At 38.3% G+C, this 18201-nt stretch overlaps 1 pseudogene; it reads left to right on the top strand.

Annotated features, from left to right (window-relative positions):
* Positions 1–2652: 2652 nt before the first annotated feature.
* Positions 2653–4625, top strand: LOC140699896 (cyclin-dependent kinase 16 pseudogene; annotated as a pseudogene).
* Positions 4626–18201: the final 13576 nt, after the last annotated feature.

Genomic DNA, 18201 nt, shown 5'->3' with positions numbered 1-18201 from the left:
AATTGTAGTGTATTTATTTATATGTATGTGTGTGTGTGTGTGTGTATATATATTTACACTTTTTTATCCTGTATTTTCATGATGTTTAGATGGAAACGCCAATGTAGGATCACTGGGATCAATTTCAGTACTGTCATGAACATATATTTCATTTGCTCAATATTTCTCTGAAGAAAGATTTTTTCTTACAATAGAAGTTTTGTTTAGCCAATCACCATTTCCTTATTTCTCTTGATGATTCAGTGATATCAAAGAATGCTTTGTTAAGAAGAACCAACTTTGTTCAATTATAAATTATGGTGCAACATATAGTTCTGTGTCCATCACAAGACATAATGATTCAGATTTATGATTATCTTATAATACTGAAATAACTGTATTATGTTAAGGAAACCTATTTGGCTGAATCAAAATTTATGTGATGTTAAGGACTGTAAAAAGCCAGCCAGGATGTCTCAGTGGATTACTGACATCATACATGGAGAGGAGGATAATACCATATCTGTGAATTCTGGTCATTAAAAATGTGTTTGCCTAGTGCTACCAGGGCCACTGAAGGAGAAAAACCCTGGAGGAACAATGAGTGGGTTTTTATTACAAAAATGCCCCTTGGAATAATTGCCAAAGTGTTCACAGTAGCTGGGGAGAACACTCTGCAGGCCACCAGATGGAGAAGGCAGAGATGAAAGACACTTTGGGTGCTGTCAGCCCTTCGCACCCACCATTTATACTTTGCTTTCCCTTCCTGCACTTCGCACAGCCACTCAGGGTGCTAGTGACAAGACTTATTTCAAGCATGGAATAACCAATTCAATAAGTCCTCACAATTTGACAAGCAACCCACATGCGGACCACACCCTTCCCCTTCATTCTACCAGTACCAGGCCATTATTAACTCCCTATTTACAATGGTTCCCAAATTTTGCATACATCAGTATCACCTAGGGGGCTTGTTAAAACACAGATTGTGGGACTGCACCTGAAGAGTTTCTGATTCTATAGGTGGGACTCAAGAATTTGCCTTTATAACAAGTTACTAGGTGCTGTATTGCTACTGGTAAAGGGACCACACTTCGAGAACCAACGTAATATTTCATTCCTTTGACATCATTCCAGTTCTCTTCTGGGAAGAGTATGTCAGTCTTTCAAGAAGATTAGCAGTGAGGGAAAAGAAGCTGAGGAAATAATAGGCTGTTTTACATCCAGAAATGAAGTGGAATATAATTAAATAAATCTAGCAGGAAGTAGGCTCAAGAGAAGGGCTTGTTAGAATTGAGACGTTTGTAGGAAGTGGAGATAGAAAGTCTGAAGAGGCAGAAGAGAGAGGAAAGAGGAAGTTTATTCACATTTCCCTACTTTGTGTGTAGCTGGCTCTGAGGGCCACGAGCAGAACTAGCTAGTGGAAACTGTGATGGAACATTTTCAGAGAATTTCCCAGGGCTTCTTCATAGGGAACTTGTCATCCTTGAACACCACATGTAAGGAGCTGCACACAGAAATTCTCTGTCTACTTAAGCTTAAGATAAAAAGTAATAAATTTATTTTCTAGCTTGCCAGTCACTCTAGTGATAAACTAACAGGTAATTAATTTGTTAGCGAGTACTTCTTTCCATTATTTACTTCAACTTGAAAATGTTTTCTGTGAAACATGCCAATGGGAAATCATAAAATATTGCTTTGTAATCTTGTTGATGTTCTAATTAACCAACGCAGGACAGTAGTTACCAGGCATTTCCCCCAAATGTCAGTGAGTCTGCCCTTTGAACTTGGAGTGAGGCTAGGCAAAGCAGTTACAAAATAAAAGGAATTAATGTCATTTAATAACACAGTGACTGAGTATTAGGCATTGAATGGGGAAGAAGGAAAATGAGTCAAGACCAGAAGTATTCAGAAACTAGAAGGCCAAGATTGGGTGCAGGTAATATGCAGAAATAAAAAGTAAATAAATAATTGTGGGAGTCAGTTCCAGGTAAGCTGGAGAAAACATGTTCCACCCTGTCTGTACCACTGAGTGCAGCTCTGAGACAGAATGCACAGAGCAGCTGTTAGAGGACTCTGCAAACTGAGTAACAGCAGGACAACTGGAAAGAAGACCAGAATTTAAAGTACCAGCAAATCTCTGGTAAAGTTACCCTGTTTTTTATCCTCTGGTCCTGTCACCTCTTGGTCACAAAAGTAAGCAGCACAGAATAACTACGGCCCTGTGTTTCTGAATACAGAACCTGGAAGAAGTACTCCAGGGACATGAAGTGTACTGGGGAGGTTACAATGAGGGGAGTCCTCATGAAAGAAATCTCAGTAAATTTTTAAATAATCTTAGAAAATTTAATCCCAAACTTTGTGTGCATGTCTGGACCTGATACTAATCAGTATAATAAAGACTTGTAAAACCTGATTATCAGAAAGACTTCTGGTCAGACCCAGCCGGCCGCTGGACGTGCACTTGTGGGAGAGATCTGAATAGTTCTGCAAAAGCGTTGAAATTGAATTGACATTCAACCCAGAGCCAAAGAAGACGGGCTGAAACCTGTGGCCTGAATTTAACCAGGTAAATTTCTTGCCAAAACAAATATACCAACATATTCAAAGGATTAAAAAAAAAAACCTCAGTGTATGAAAGCATGAATATAGCAGTCCAAAATTCCTCAGCATATGAGGAAACAGGAGACTCTCAATTCTTACGGGAAAAGACGATCAACAAACATCAACATTGACATGACAAAGTTAATAGAATTACCTGAAAAAGATTTTAAAATAGAAAGTTATTTAAAATATTCTAACGAGAAATTGCAAGCACTCCTCAAATTAATAGATAGGTTGGAGGACTGAGAAATGAGGTATAAAGAAGGATCCGAAGGGGGTCCGCCGCGTCTCCGCCAGCGGTCGGCCCTGAAGCGCGCGCCGCCAGCGAGCTCCCGGACTCGTGCGGCCGAGCTCAGGGCCGGCTGAGCGGGACGCCGCCGCCACCGCCGCCTCCTCCTCCTCAGCGGGCGGCGGCCCGGCCCGGCAGCCACGCCTAAGACCCCTGGGACGGGCGCCTGCGGCGAACAGGAGGGGAAGGAGGTCGCGCGGCCTCAGCCCGCCCTGTCGGCCCCGCGGCGCTGAGGTGGCTCGCGCGCCCCCGCCGGGCGCCGCGGATCCGCTGAAGAAGATCAAAAGGCGGCTGTCAGTGACACTCCGAGGGGGCCGAGGTGTAGACAGGACCAGTGGTGCCCCTGAACAGACAGGCCTGGGTGAGAGCGGCGGCGGTGACCGTGGAGGGGCCCCCACACGTGCTGCCCCTGGGGAGCCCCGCTCTGGACGCGGCCCGCCCAGCTCCGCACCAGAGGTTGTACACGGGGACTGGAAGGTGGGGTCGGCCGGGGAGAGGGGGCAGGCTTCCGCCGCGCCCTCGCGTGAGGGGCAGGCACCAGGAAGGGTGCGCATGTGCAACCCCCCCACCCCTCACCCCCTTCACCCCCTCACACCCGCACCCCCCTGCAAGATCTCCACGGAGGACGTCAACAAGCGCCCATCACTACCAGCCCCCATCCGGCTGTCCGATGGCTCCCTTGAGAAGTTGACCCCAATATCCCCGTCTTTGACAAGCCCCTCGGCTGCCTCCCCCGCCATGTCAGCCTGCCTGAGATCGACTTTGGGAAACTGGAGACCTACGTCAAGTTGGACAAGCTGGGAGAGGGTACATATGCCACCGTCTGCAAAGGCAAAAGCAAGCTCACAGACAACCTTGTGGCGCCCAGGGAGATCAGACTGAACACGAAGAGGGGGCGCCCTGCACCGCCATCTGGGAAGCGTCCCTGCTCAAGGACCTCAAACATGCCAGCATCATCCCACCACACGACATTATCCTCAGAGAAGTCGCTCACCCTTGTCTTTGAGTACCTGGACAAGGACCTGACGCAGCACCCGGATGGCTGTGGGAACGTCATCAACATGCACAATGCGAAACTCTTCCTGTTCCAGCTGCTCCGCGGCCTGGTCTGCTGCCACCGGCAGTAGGTGCTACACCGAGACGTCAAGCCCCAGAACCTGCTCATCAACGAGAGAGGAGAGCTCAAGCTGGCCGTCTTCGGCCTGGCCCAGTCGGAGTCAGTTCCAATGAGGACCTACTCCAATTAGGTTGTAACGCTGTGTACCGGCCCCCAACATCCTGCTTGGGTCCACGGACTACCCCTCTCAGATTGGCATGTGGGGTGTGGGCTGCAACTTCTATGAGATGGCCACGGGCCGGCCCCTCTTCCCGGGCTCCACGGTGGAGGAACAGCTGCACTTCATCTTCCGCGTCTTGGGAACCCAACTGAGGGGACGTGGCCAGGCATCCTGTTCAGTGAAGAGTTCAAGACTTACTGCTATCCCCAGTCCCCTTGTCCTTGCTGTAGACTTGACAGCGGCGGGGCTGACCTCCTCACCAAGCTGCTGCAGCTTGAAGTTCGCAATTGGTTCTCCGCAGAGGATGCCATGAAACTTCTGTTCTTCCTCAGTCTGTGGAAGCGCATCCACAAACCTCCTGAAACTACTTCCATGTTTGCACGAGAGGAGATCCAGCTACAAAAGGAGGCCAGGCTTCAGTCTTCATCAATGCCTAAGGCAGGCCATCTTTCCAGGTGGTGGACACCGAGTTCTAAGCCACAGACTGAGGCCCCAGCAGGCAGCAGCTGGAGGGATGCCACACCCCTCACAGGGCAGCCCCCAGCTGCATCCTTCCTGCTTGCTGCCTGCCTACCTACCTGACGCATGCTCACCTTCCCACTTGTCCCCTGCTGCCTGTGCGAACACCTGACCATTGGCCTTTCAGCCCACCCATTGGCCTGTCTGCTGGGTGCTAACAAAGGTCTCATCACTCCTTAAAAAAAAATCAAAAGGAAATATTTGAACTGAAAAATAAAATAACTGAAGTATAAAACTCACTAAATGAGCTCAAAAGCACAAAGTGCATAACAGATGAAATTGTCAGTGGAACTGAAAAATAGATCAATAGAAATTATTTAACCTGGAAAAAGATATTTAAGACAAGTTAACAGAGCCAGAGGAACCGGTGAGAAAATAGCAAAAGGCATAACATTCTTGCCACCAGAGTCCCAGAAGGACAGCAGAACAAGTTCAGTACTGAAAAAATATATTTCAACATATAACATCTCTAAAATTCATTCGTGTGGCAAACCACATAAACCTATAGATTCAGGAAGCTGAACAAACCCTAAACAGGATAACTCAAAGAAATTCCATGCTTAGACAAATCATAGTCAAATTGTTGAAACTAAAGTCAAAGAAAAATATTGAAATCAATCAGAAAAAATGGCACATTACCTGTAGGAGAACACTTCGAATGACTAACCAGAAACTACAGAAGGAAGTGCATGATATTTTTCAATTGCTGAAAAAACAGAGCTTGAAAATCTATGTTTAGTAAAAAAGACCTCAGGCAACAAGGTGAAATTAAAGTGTTCTCAGATGAAGGAAAACTGAGAGAATTTGTTGCCAGCAGACTTGCTGTAAAGGAATTGCTAAAGGGAAGTTCTTCAGATAGAAGGGAAATGATATCAGAAGATAATAGTATCTTAGGGATAGTAAGCAAGAGAAATGGTTAATTGTCATGGTACATATATAGACTAATCTCTTAAATTCTTTAAAATACATTTGATGGTTGAAAGCAGAAAAAATAATAATAGCACTATCTGTAGGTTTTTTAATGTGTACAGATGTAATATATAATACAACCACAATATAAAGGGGTTAAAGAGATTCATATGGTTGTAAGACAAAATTCCACTTAAGGAGAAAAGTATTCATTTCAATGTGACTGTTAAAAAAATCTGTAAACAGTAATTTTCAAAGAAACCATCAAAACCTATTTATACAAAGACATACTAAAAAACACACTTAGTCAATAAAGTTGAAATAATAAAAGTATTCAGATAACTCAAATGAAGGCAGGATTTGGGGAAACAAAGGAAAAACACATAATAGAATGGTAGATCTAAATCCAAACATATCAATAACTACATTAATTTTAAATGACCTAAACTCATCATTTAAAAGACAGACTCTCACAATAAATATGGTAAGATTCTACTTATAAGAGTTATCTAGAACAGCCAAACTCTTAGAAAAAGGAAGTAGAATGGTGGTTGTCAGCAGATGAAAGTTACCTTCCTAATGGATATAGAATTTGAATTTTGTAGGATGAAAAAGTTCTAGAGATCTGTTACGTAACAATGTGCATTTGGTTAACACTTTTGTACTGTACACTTAAAATGATTAAGAGGATAAACTTTATGTATTTATAACACAATAAAACATACTGAAGTTGTCAGAATAAAACAAACATCCAACAAATAAATAAAACATAGTCAAACTATATGTGGTTTATAAGAAACCAATGTCAAATATAATATCAGTGGTTATAAGTAAAAAAATGATAAATGATATAGCGTACAAACACTAATCAAAATAATACTGAAGTGAATATATTAATACAAAGAAGTATTCTTCAAAGGAATGAAAATTACCAAGAATAAGAACATTACATAATAAACTTATCAATTTACCAAGAAAATATAGATTCCTAAATGTACATATACCTAACAAAAGAGTTTCAAAATGCACAGAACAAAGAGGGCAGAGTTAAGGAGAAATAAACAAACCTGCATATATAATTAGAGACTTCAATTCCCCTCTATTAGTACTGGATTCAACTAGGAAAAAGAAAGTCAGCAGGTATGTGGAAGAATTGAACATCACCATTAACTAAAAAGGTAAAATTTACAATTTCAGAATGCTTTACTGAACAATAGCAGAATATACATTATATATGTTGTATTCAAAATATACAAAGAACTTTTAACAGTCAACAATAAGAACATAATCTGATTAAATATGAACAAGAGATCTGAAGAGACCACTACTGAAGATTTTCAGACAGTAAATAAGCATGTAAAAAGATGTTCAACACCATTTGTTATTAGGAGAATGAAAATTAACAGAGCAATGGGTTATCTCTACATAGCTTTCTAAAAGGCTAAACCATAAACTGACAGTACCAGTTGCTGGTGAGCATGCAGAGTAACAGGAACTCTCATGCAATGCTGCTGGGAATGGAAAATGGTAGAGCCACTTTGGAAGACAATTTAGCAGTATTTTGCAAAGTTCATAGTATTACCATAAAATGCAGCAACTACACTCATAGGTATTTAATTATTTTGAAGCTAAATCCATATAAAATTCAACACATAAATGTTTACAACTGCTTTACTCAATACTACCAAAAACTAAAAGCAACCAGGATGTCCTTGAGTACATGAATGGGTAAGCAAACAGTGGTACATCCGTACAATGGAATATTACTGAATAAGAGAATGAGCCATCAAGACACAAAAATATACAAATAAATCTTAAATGAATATCACTAAGTTAAAGAAACCTATCAGAAAAGGCTACACATTGTACTATTCTAGTTATATAGCATTCTGAATAAAGCAAAACTATATATATTATAAACAGATCAGTGGTTGCAAGGAGTTCAGGGGACAAGAGGAAAGGATCAGTTTCCTAGGTGAAGCTTAGAGGATTTTTTAGCTTGGTGAAACCATCTATATATTTTAAAAACAGGTACATGTTATATGTGTGTCAAAACTCACAGAACTTCACAGCATAAAAAATAAATATTGATGTATAAAAGTTAAAAATAGCTAGGAGATCAGCATGCCCCAGAATAGAATATAGAATGTGACTAAATAATCTAATTATATTCAAAGTTATGCAAAACCTCCCTGAAGGGAAAAAGACCTAAGAAACTTTGATATGAGTGAATCTGTGAGATTAACCCAACACAATTAACAAAATGGTAATAAGAATATATGTATTGATAATTACATTAAATATAAAGGGATTAACTGCTCTGACCAAAGATACAGACTGACTGGATACAAAAAGAAGACCCATATGTATGCTGTCTGCAAGAGACCCACTTCAGACCTAGAGGCACATGCAACCTGAAAGTTGGGGATGGGGATGGGGAAAAAAACTCCATACAAACAGAAACCAAAAAAAAGCTGGAGTAGCAATACTTCTATCTAACAGTATTAACCTTAAAATAAAGACTGTTATGAGAGTCACAATAGGATTCTACATAATACTCAAGATACCAATCCAAGAAGATATAACAACCATAAATATATATGCACCCAACAAATGAGCACCTCAATATATAAGGGAATTTTTAACAAACATAATAGTAGAAATCAACAATAACACAATAATTGTGAGGAACCTTAACACCTACTTACATCAATGGACATCCAGACAGAAAGCCAATAAGGAAATACAGACCCCAAATGACACATTAGACCAGATGGACTTAATTAGTATCTAAGAGCATTCTAACTGAAAGCAACAGAATACACATTCTTCTTAAATGCACATGAAGTAAACTCCAGAATCAATCACATATTGGATCACAAAGCAGCCTCAGTAAATTTAAGAAACTTGAAATCATACCAAGCATCTTTTCTTACCACAGGCTATAAGGTCAGAAATCAACTACAAGAAAAGAAAAAAAAAGACTGCAAAAACTGCAAATACGTGGAGGCTAAACAAAATGCCACTACACAATCAATGACTCACTGAAGAAATCAAAGAGAAAATTGGAAAACACTTTGAGATCAATGAAAATGAAAACTCAACAGTCCACAAGTTTTGAGATGCAGCAAAGGCAGCTCTAAGAGGCAAGATTATAGCAATTCAAGTCTATCTCAGGAAACAAGAAAAATCTCAAATAAACAACCTAAACTTAAATGTAAAGCAGCTAGAGAAAAGGAGCAAAGAAAACCCAAAGTTAGTAGAAGAAAAGAAATCATAAAATTCAGAGCAGAAATGAATGAAATAAAGACAAAAAACAAACAGAAAAAAAATCAGTGAAACTAAAAGTGGATTCTTTGAAAAGATGAATAAAATTGATAAACCTTTAGTTAGACTCATCAAGAAAAAAGGGAGAGGGCCCAATTTAATAAAATAAAAAAGGAGAAATCACAATCAATATCACAGAAATACAAGGGCTCATAAGAGGCTGCTATGATCAACTATATGCCAACAAAAAGGACAACCTAGGAGAAATGGACAATTTCTTAGAAAGGTACCATTTGCCAAGGCTGAATCAGAAAGAAATAGAAAATATAAGTAGACCAATTACCAGTACTGAATTAAGTCAGTAATTTTAAAGTATCCACAAGCAAAGGTCCAGGACTAGTTGGCTTCACAAGGTGAATTCTACCATACATTTACTGAAGAGTTAACATCTATTTTTCTGAAACCATTTCAAACAACTGAAGACGAAGGAACAATTCCAAAGTCATTCTATGAGGCCACACTCACCCTGATACCAAAACAAGACAGATATCAAAAAACAAGAAAATCACAGGCCAATATAACTGACGAGTATTGATGCAAAAATCCTCAACAAAAAACTAGCAAATGGACTCCAACAATGCACTAAAAGGATCATACGCCATGATCAAGTGAGATTTATCCCTGGGATGCAAAGATTTTTCAATGTGATACACCACATTAACAAACTGAAGAGTAACAGCTATATGATCATCTTAATAGATGCAGGAAAAGCTTTTGATAAAAGTCAAATCCATTTATGATAAAAAAAACTATCCAGAAATGGGATGCAGATGAAACATACCTCAACATAATAAAGGCCATGTATGACAAACACACAGCTAACATCATACTTAATGATGAAAAGCTGAAAGCATTTCCTGTAACATCAGAACCAGGACAAGGATGCCACTCTCACCATTATATTCAATATAGTTTTGGAAGCCCTATCCATAGCAATCAGAGCAGAAAAAGGGGACCCAAATCAGTAAAGAAGAAGTAAAAGTGTCATTGTTTTTGGATGACATGGTACTATACATGGACAACCCTAAAGAAGCAACCAGAAAACTACTAGAGCTTATCAATGAATCTGGTAATGTTGCAGGATACAAAATTAATATACAGAAATCAGTGGCATTTCTATCCACTAATAACCAAATAGCAGAAAAAGAAATTATTTAAGAGAACTCTGGAACAATATGAAGCTTACTAATATTCTCATTATTGGGGTACCAGAAAGAGAAGAGAGAGAGAAAGAACCTGAGATATTTTTTGAAGAGATACTAAACCCAAAGAGGAACACACCAAGGCACATAGTCAGCAAGCTGACAAAAATTAAGGATAAGGAGAAATTATTAAAATTAACCAGAGAAAAGCAACAAATAACATACAAGGAAACTCCCATAAGGCCATCAGCTGATTTTTTGGCCGAAACTCTACAGGCCAGGAGAGAGTGGCAAGATATAGGTAAAGTGATGAAAGAGAAAAACCTACAACCAAGAATACTCTGCCCAGCAAGGCTCTCATTCAGATTTGATGGCAAATTCAAAAGCTTCACAGATAAGCAAAAGCTAAAAGAATTCAGCACCACCAAACCACCAAACCACCAAACCACCAAACCAGCTTTACCACAAATGTTAAAGAAACTTCTCTAGTAAATCAAACTATAAGAAAAGAACAAAAAGAAGAAAGAGTGGGAAAAAAGACCTTCAAAAGATTACTTTGGCAGTTTAGAGTCTCTTATAGTTTCATATACATTTTGGAATTGTTGCTCAAGTTCTGTGAAAAATATTGTGAGTACTTTGACAGGGGTTGCATTGAATCTGTAGATTGTTTGGGGTGGTACAGCCATCTTGATAATGTTGATTCTTCCAATCCAGGAGCATAAGATATCTTTCCATTTCTTTGTATCATCTTCAATTTCCTTTGTCAATGTTTTATAATTTTCAAAGTATAGGCAACCTCCTTGGTTAAGTTTATTTCTAGGTACTTTTGATGCAATGGAAATGTTTATGCCAGTTATAAAATTCTGGTTTTTGAAGTGGAAAAAAAGTGAATGAAGGGCTGCAAATGGCGAAATACCCTTCTTTCTTATGGGTGAGTTGTATTCCATTACATATACATGCTGCATCTTCCTTATCCATTCATCTATTGATGTGCATTAATAACGCTTCCATACCTTGGTACTTATAACTGGCAATTATAAAAATAATGTTGCTGTCGATAGCAGGTGTATTTATCTTTTTCAATTAATTTTTATTTTGTTGTTGGCTTTCTTCCTTTGATAACAATGTAAGTTTAAATAGCTAAAGCTCTAAAACTTCTTAGAAACAATGAAAAATACATATATGTAAATTTTAAAACAATGTACAGTACGTTGGGTATATGTATTTACATGCAATACATTGTATATGTGCAGTCAAATTGTAGCAATTCTACCTAATAATACTGAAAAATGGGAAAAAAGAAATTAAGGAAATAATACCATTTACCATTCCATCAAAACATATAAAATACCTAGGACTAAACCAAACCAAGTAGACAAAGCACTTGTATTCTTAAAACTATAAGACACTGAGGAAAGAATTTGAAGACACATAAGTGATGGAAAGATATAGCATGTTCTTGGATTGGAAAAATCAATATTGTTAAAATGGCCATAATACCCAAAGCAATATACAGATTCAATGCAATCTCTATCAAATTACGAATGACATTTTTCACAAAGTTGAAGAAGAAAAATTGTTATAAATTGTATGGAAACACAAAAATCCTCAAATAGCCAAAACAGTCTTAAAAGAGAAGAATGGAGCTGGAAGAATCACCCTCCTTGGCTTCAGGCTATAATACAAAGCTACAGAAATCAAAACAGTATGTTACTGGCACAAAAACAGACACCTAGGTCAATGGAACAGAATATAAAGTCCAGAAACAAACCCTTGCACCGACGGTCAATTAATCTATGACAAAGGAGGCAACAATATACAATGGAGAAAAGACAGTCTCTTCAAAAGTGGTACTGGGAAAACTGGGCAGCTACCTGTAAAAGACTGAAATTAGAACATTCTCTTCACCATGTACAAAAGTAAACTGAAAATGGATTACAGACCTGAATGTAACACCATATACTATAACATTTCTAGAGGAAAACATAGGCAGAATACTCTTTGACATAAATCACAGCAATATTTTTTATGACCAGCTCCTAGAGTAATGGAAATAAAAGCAAAAAATAAATAAATGAGATCTAATTAGACTTAAAATCTTTTGTACAGCTAAGGATACCATAAATAAAATGAAAAGACAACCTACAGAATGGAAGAAAATAAATTGCAAATTATGTGACTGACAAGGGACTAATTTCCAAAACATACAACCAACACATACAGCTTCATATAAAAAAAAAGCAATCCCATCAAAAAATGGACAGAGGACCTAAGTAATCATTTCTCCAAAGAAGACATCCAGATGGCCAACAGTCCCATGAAAAGATGTTCAATATCACTAATTGTTAGAGAAATGCAAATCAAAACTACGATGAGATATCACCTCACATCAGTCAGAATGACCACCTTTAAAAATTCCACCAGTGATAAATGCTGGAGAGGATGTGGAGAAAAAAGGAGCCCTCTTATACTGTTGGTGGGAATGTAAATTGGTGCAGCCATTATGGAGGACAGTATTGGGGGTAATCCAAAAACTAAAAATAGACTTGCCATATGATGAAGCAATCCCACTCACAGACATATATCTGGAGAAAAACATATGTTGAAAAGATGCAAGCACCCCCAGTGTTCACAGCAGCACTATTTACAGTAGCCAACCCAAATACCCATTGACAGATGACTGGATAAAGAAGATGTGGCATGTATTTATACATATATACATACATACATACATACATACATACATACATACATACATACATACACACAATGGAATACTACTCAGCCATAATAAAGAATAAAATAACGCCATGTGTAGCAGCATGGCTGGACCTGGAGAACATCACTCTAAGTGAAGTATGCCAGAAACAGAAAGAAAAATGCCATATGATATCACTTATATGTGGAATATTAAAAGACCCAAATGAACTCATCTACAAAACAGAAACAGACTCACTGACATAGAGAACAAATTTATGGTTATCAGAGGATAAAGCTCTCGGGAAGGGATATATTGGGAATTCAAAATTTGCCCCTCTTGGGGAGTGATGGAAATGTTAGCTATCTTGACTGTGGTAGTGGTTTCATTGATGTTTGCCTCTACCAAAATTCATCAAATTGTACATCTGAAATATGTGTAGTTTCCTCTACAGGAATCATGCCACAATAAAGGTGTTAAAACAACTACAGATGTGTATCTTTCATGAATATAAATACAAAAACTTCAATAAAATATTAGCAAGTTAAATCCAAGACTATATTAAGACTATTAAACCAGGGTTTATCTAAGAAATTCACAGACAGTTCAATTTTGAAAACCAGTAAACATAATGCACAATATTAGCAGACAAAAGAAAAGCCACATCGTAACACCAATTGCTGCAGAACAAGGGTATGATAGAACTCGACATCCATTCATGATGAACATTTCTTAGTAATCTTCCTCAACCTGAAAAAAGAGTATTTTAAAATACTTTCACTTGACATATTTAATGGTGAAAGGCTGAGTATATTTTCATTGTGTTCAACAAATCAAGGATGTCTTCTCTCACCAATCCTATTCAATATCATACTATAAGCAGCCACCAGTATTAATAACATTACAAAGATAAATGAAAGGCACACAGATTGTAAAGGGAGAAATGAAACTATGCCTATAAGCAGATGACATGATGTATTCATACAAAACCCAAGGAACCTACACTACTGAAAGCTTCCTAGAACTGATAAGTTCAACAAGCCACAGGGTACAAGTTCAACACACAAAAATCACTCATATTTCTACATACTAGCAACATGTATTTGGAAGCAGATTTTTTTAAATGCTATTTACATTATTTTAAATTATCAAATACCCAGGAATAAATACAACATAAAATGTGCAGGGTTTGTTTGTTGAAAATCACAAATTGATGATGAAAGAAAAGAAGACCTAAATAAATACTGTGTCCATGGATTGGAAGAATCAATACTGTAAAGGTGTCAATTCTTAAAATTTAATTCAATTTGAATAAAAACCTCAGCAAGATTTATACTAGATATAGACTGATTCTACAATGCAAAACATTATAATGCAAAAGGTTAGAACAGTTTAAACAATTTTGAAAAAGGAAAATAAAATTGGACATACTACATGATTACAAGAATTACTAAAAAACCAGAGCAATAAAGACATCATGGTATTGGTAAAGATATAGACATACATCAATGGAACAGAATAGTGAGTCCAGAGATGGACTCATTCAAATATGGTCTATTGATTTTGTGAAAAGCTGCAAAGACAGTTCAATGCAGAAAGGATAAACTTTCAACAAATGGAACTGAGGCAACTGGGTACCTATATGAAAAAGAAAAAAAAAACCTTAAACCTAATTCAAGTCAGTCAAAATGGATTATCGATCGAAATGTAAATGCAAAGCTATAAATCTTTTAGAGGAAAACCAAGGAGAAATTCTTAAATTCTTTGGGTTAGGCAGAGATCTTGGATATAAAATATTTATCGATTGACTCCAATTCCTCCTTGATTGAGGGTTGCTCCCTGGACATGGGGCATGGTGGGGTGGTGGTGTGTTAAATCATTCACAGACTTTTCCACTGGGATGAGCAAGTTCCTAGAATACCAGAGAAAGACTTTGGGTAGAGAAGGAAAGAGATACACATGCTTGAGGTGGGAAACATGTATGGGAAAGATCTGCCACAGCTGAGTGCAAATCTAGAATTGGGATGTGAATCTCCTACAGGAAAGAGGTAAAGGCAAAGTGGTAAGGGATGCAGCCAAACAGGTGGGCCTGTCATTGTCCAGCAGTATTTCCTTCTGTGACTCTAGTGGCTCTCAAGGCCAGAGCCATGGAGTCTATGATCTACTGAGGATGACTCTATATAAAAATACTGTCAGAACCTTTAGAATGCTCTTGCATCTGGGAGGTGAGGAGGGGTGTTGCTGAGATCACTCACTGAAGGGAAGACATCACACGCATGTTGTCCTCTCTCTGTTTTATTGTTGTCTGCACTAAGTAAGAGTAGAGTAGACCTTGGCACAGTACCCAGTGACATTTAAAGCAGGCATAGCCTTTGATTGAGCAATCACACCTCGGAGATGCTTCCTACAGAACGTAAGGCCCAGTACATAGGAATCTATGTGCAGAGATTTGTGTCCCAGGCACAGCGTCCACAGTAGTAAATTGTTGATCATGATGTGTATTTCCTGAGGCCATTGTGGGGATGAAAGCTAATATATAAGAAATTCATTTTGCCAATTAGTTATCAATATTAAAACACATGGCAATGTGGAAACACTAAGATTTCCAAAAGAGGACTTCAGATTGACTACTCTGATTCCTCACACGTCATCCTCTGCACTTGGTGTTTGTCACAGCCCAGCACTCAGCAGGAGGAGCAAGGGAAACAGCAGAGACAGATGTGATAGTCAAGGGGAGGGGCCTGTGCTTCCTCAGCCCAGAATGGAGTCACCCTGGAGGGCTACCTCCTGGAACTCTGGCTCAGTAATTTTCTGATATTTCTCCTGTGTATTAATTACTCCCAGAAAGTCTGTGGTAAAAGCAAAAAGAAGGTTCTGGAACTTGGAGATGGAGACCGAGCCCTGGAAACATCCTCAGGGATCCTGGGCTTTGGCCATTACCCACCTGTCTCTACGGGCTTTTTATCTCATGGAAGCAGGTCTCTCAGTGAGTGCTTCTAGGGAGCTTGAAGGATCAGGAACAAGTTTTCAGGAAACACTTCTGGCCATAGATTATTCTAGGAGCCTTTGTTAACTTCTCATAGTAGGTCAGAGATAGATGGGTTCCAAGGGAATTATGATAACTAAGAGGAAAATCTACAGGCTGAGTGAGGGTGTGCCAGGGGAAGTGGAGGCCCCAGAGGACAGTCTGCTCGGGGAACTATATGCCTTTGTGCTAATGATGCTCCAGGTTAGTGAGCAGGCTTTGGCAAGAGGCTGGTCTGCGGACTTAGAGTACACGCTGTTGATTAACTGGGGATCTTTTGAGTTTATAGGGCCTTCTTCCTCAACTCTCATATAACATTTATTCGTATTACTTCATCTCCCATCTCTCTCCACCACTTCTCTGGCTATTAGGATGACATGGCCCTTTGCAAAACTGAAAGACAGACAAAATGCTATGAAGTTAGTGAGATGAGATGAGATAAACTGAACTGAGCTGGAGTTAATTTTATGAGACCCTGTGTCCATTCAGAGAGGCAGAGAGACGCAGTGGGTATGGAGTAGGACAACTGAGGACAACTTTCTATCACTTTTTGCGTTTGTGTCACTGTGTTTGCTGGCTTTGCCTCTGAAGTCTGTCTCATGTGAAGTGGCTTGAAACCACAGAGGAGCCTAGCACATGTTTGTTCCCTTTACCTTTGAAATAAAGGCTATGATTTTAAAAGCTGATATACTGGGATTTATCATCTGGCTAACATTTTCAAATAAAAGTATTATAATTTAACAGAACAGAAAAAACAGGTTTGAAATAAACTCTAAATATTTAATAAATTAACATGTAGTAAATATAGCTTTACAAACAAGTGTTGTTATTTAAAGTGTTTACAAAAATACCTACTCAGCTCACAATAAATTATAAAATAAATTCTACTTGAATTAAAAAGTTAAATATGTGCAATAAAATCCCAGAAAAGTATGATGCCAGCTCATCTTTTAATGGTAAATAACTTCAATACAAAAAAGAAGAAGAAGAAGGAAGTGAAGGAGAGGAAGAAATAGTGAGATAATAGATTTAACTATGTAAAATGTTAAACTTCCGTATATCAAAAACTATTGGGAGTATATGAGAGAAAAAATAATATTACTAATATGTCAAATAGATCATCCACGTCAACAAGTAAAATATAAGCACTGAAAGAAATATGGTCAAAGGATAGGACTAGATAAGGACAAAAGTAGAATTTCAATCAAAAATACACATGAAAAATCCAATTCATTCTAAATCATTTAAAAGAGCAAGATCCAGATGTTGCCTATACAATGGCAAAGTCCCTGATGTGCACTAGTATCCAGTACTGATGAGGGTGCAGAAAAATGGGCCCTATAATGCACTGCTTTGAATTTGGGGGCAAAAATGACCCCATGGGAGGGGGACCTTCCACTGGAGAAATAGAGAAGAACTGTGGGGCAGATTGCTTCTAAGAGGAATCGGAAAGAGAGGAACTGGGACATACCTGCTCAGCTTTTCCTTCAAAACTCACCAATAACATAGGTCATCCCCAGCCCACACCTCTGTGGGAGAGCAGTGAATGAGGTTGAAAGAAAGAAATGTGTTACAACTACAGGAGACTGCATAGAAAGAAGCTTCAGGAATTGGGAAGAAATCCCTCATTTCAACAACAAGCATATTTGTTTCAGTTGTATAACTACTTGTATTAAATTTCTATTGCTGAGTGACTTCTGTTTTGCAATAGACAAGGTCAAGAAAATGAGGATACAAGCCACAGATTGGGAGAAAATATTTGAAAAGACACATCTGATAAAGGACTGTTATCCAAAATATACAAAGAACTCTTAAAATCCTAAAATACAAAAACAAACAACCCAATTTTTAAAATGGGCCAAAGACCTGAACAGATAACTCACTAAAGAAAATGAACAGATGACAAATAAACACATGAAAAGATGCTCCACATCATAAGTCATCATGAAAATGCAAATTAAAACATCAGTTAGAGACACTACACAGCTATTAAAATGGCCAAAATCTGTAACACTGACAATATTAAATACTAACAAAGATGATGTAGAATAACAGGAAATCTCATCCATTTCTGGTGGGAATGTAAAATGCTGTAGCCACTTTGGAAGATAGTCTGACAATTTCTTATAAAACTAAACACTCTTATCCAATCCAGAAATTGTATTTACCCAAAGAATTTGAAAACTTATATCTACACAAAAACTTACATGCAGACATTTAAAGCAGCTTTATTCATAACTGCCAAAACTTGGAAGCAACCAAGATGTATTCTCATAGGTGAAAAAAAATAAACTATGGTATATCCAGACAGTGGAATATTATTCAACACTAAACAAATGGGGATGCCAAGCCATGCAAGGACCTTAAATGCATATTACTAAGTGAAAAAAGCCAACCTAAAAAGGCTACTTACCCCACAATTCCAACTATGT

Source organism: Vicugna pacos, chromosome 11, assembly GCF_048564905.1.
Source record: "Vicugna pacos chromosome 11, VicPac4, whole genome shotgun sequence".
NCBI lineage: Eukaryota > Metazoa > Chordata > Mammalia > Artiodactyla > Camelidae > Vicugna > Vicugna pacos.
Note: the sequence above shows the minus strand (reverse complement) of the source record. Positions and strands in the feature narration are given on the sequence as shown.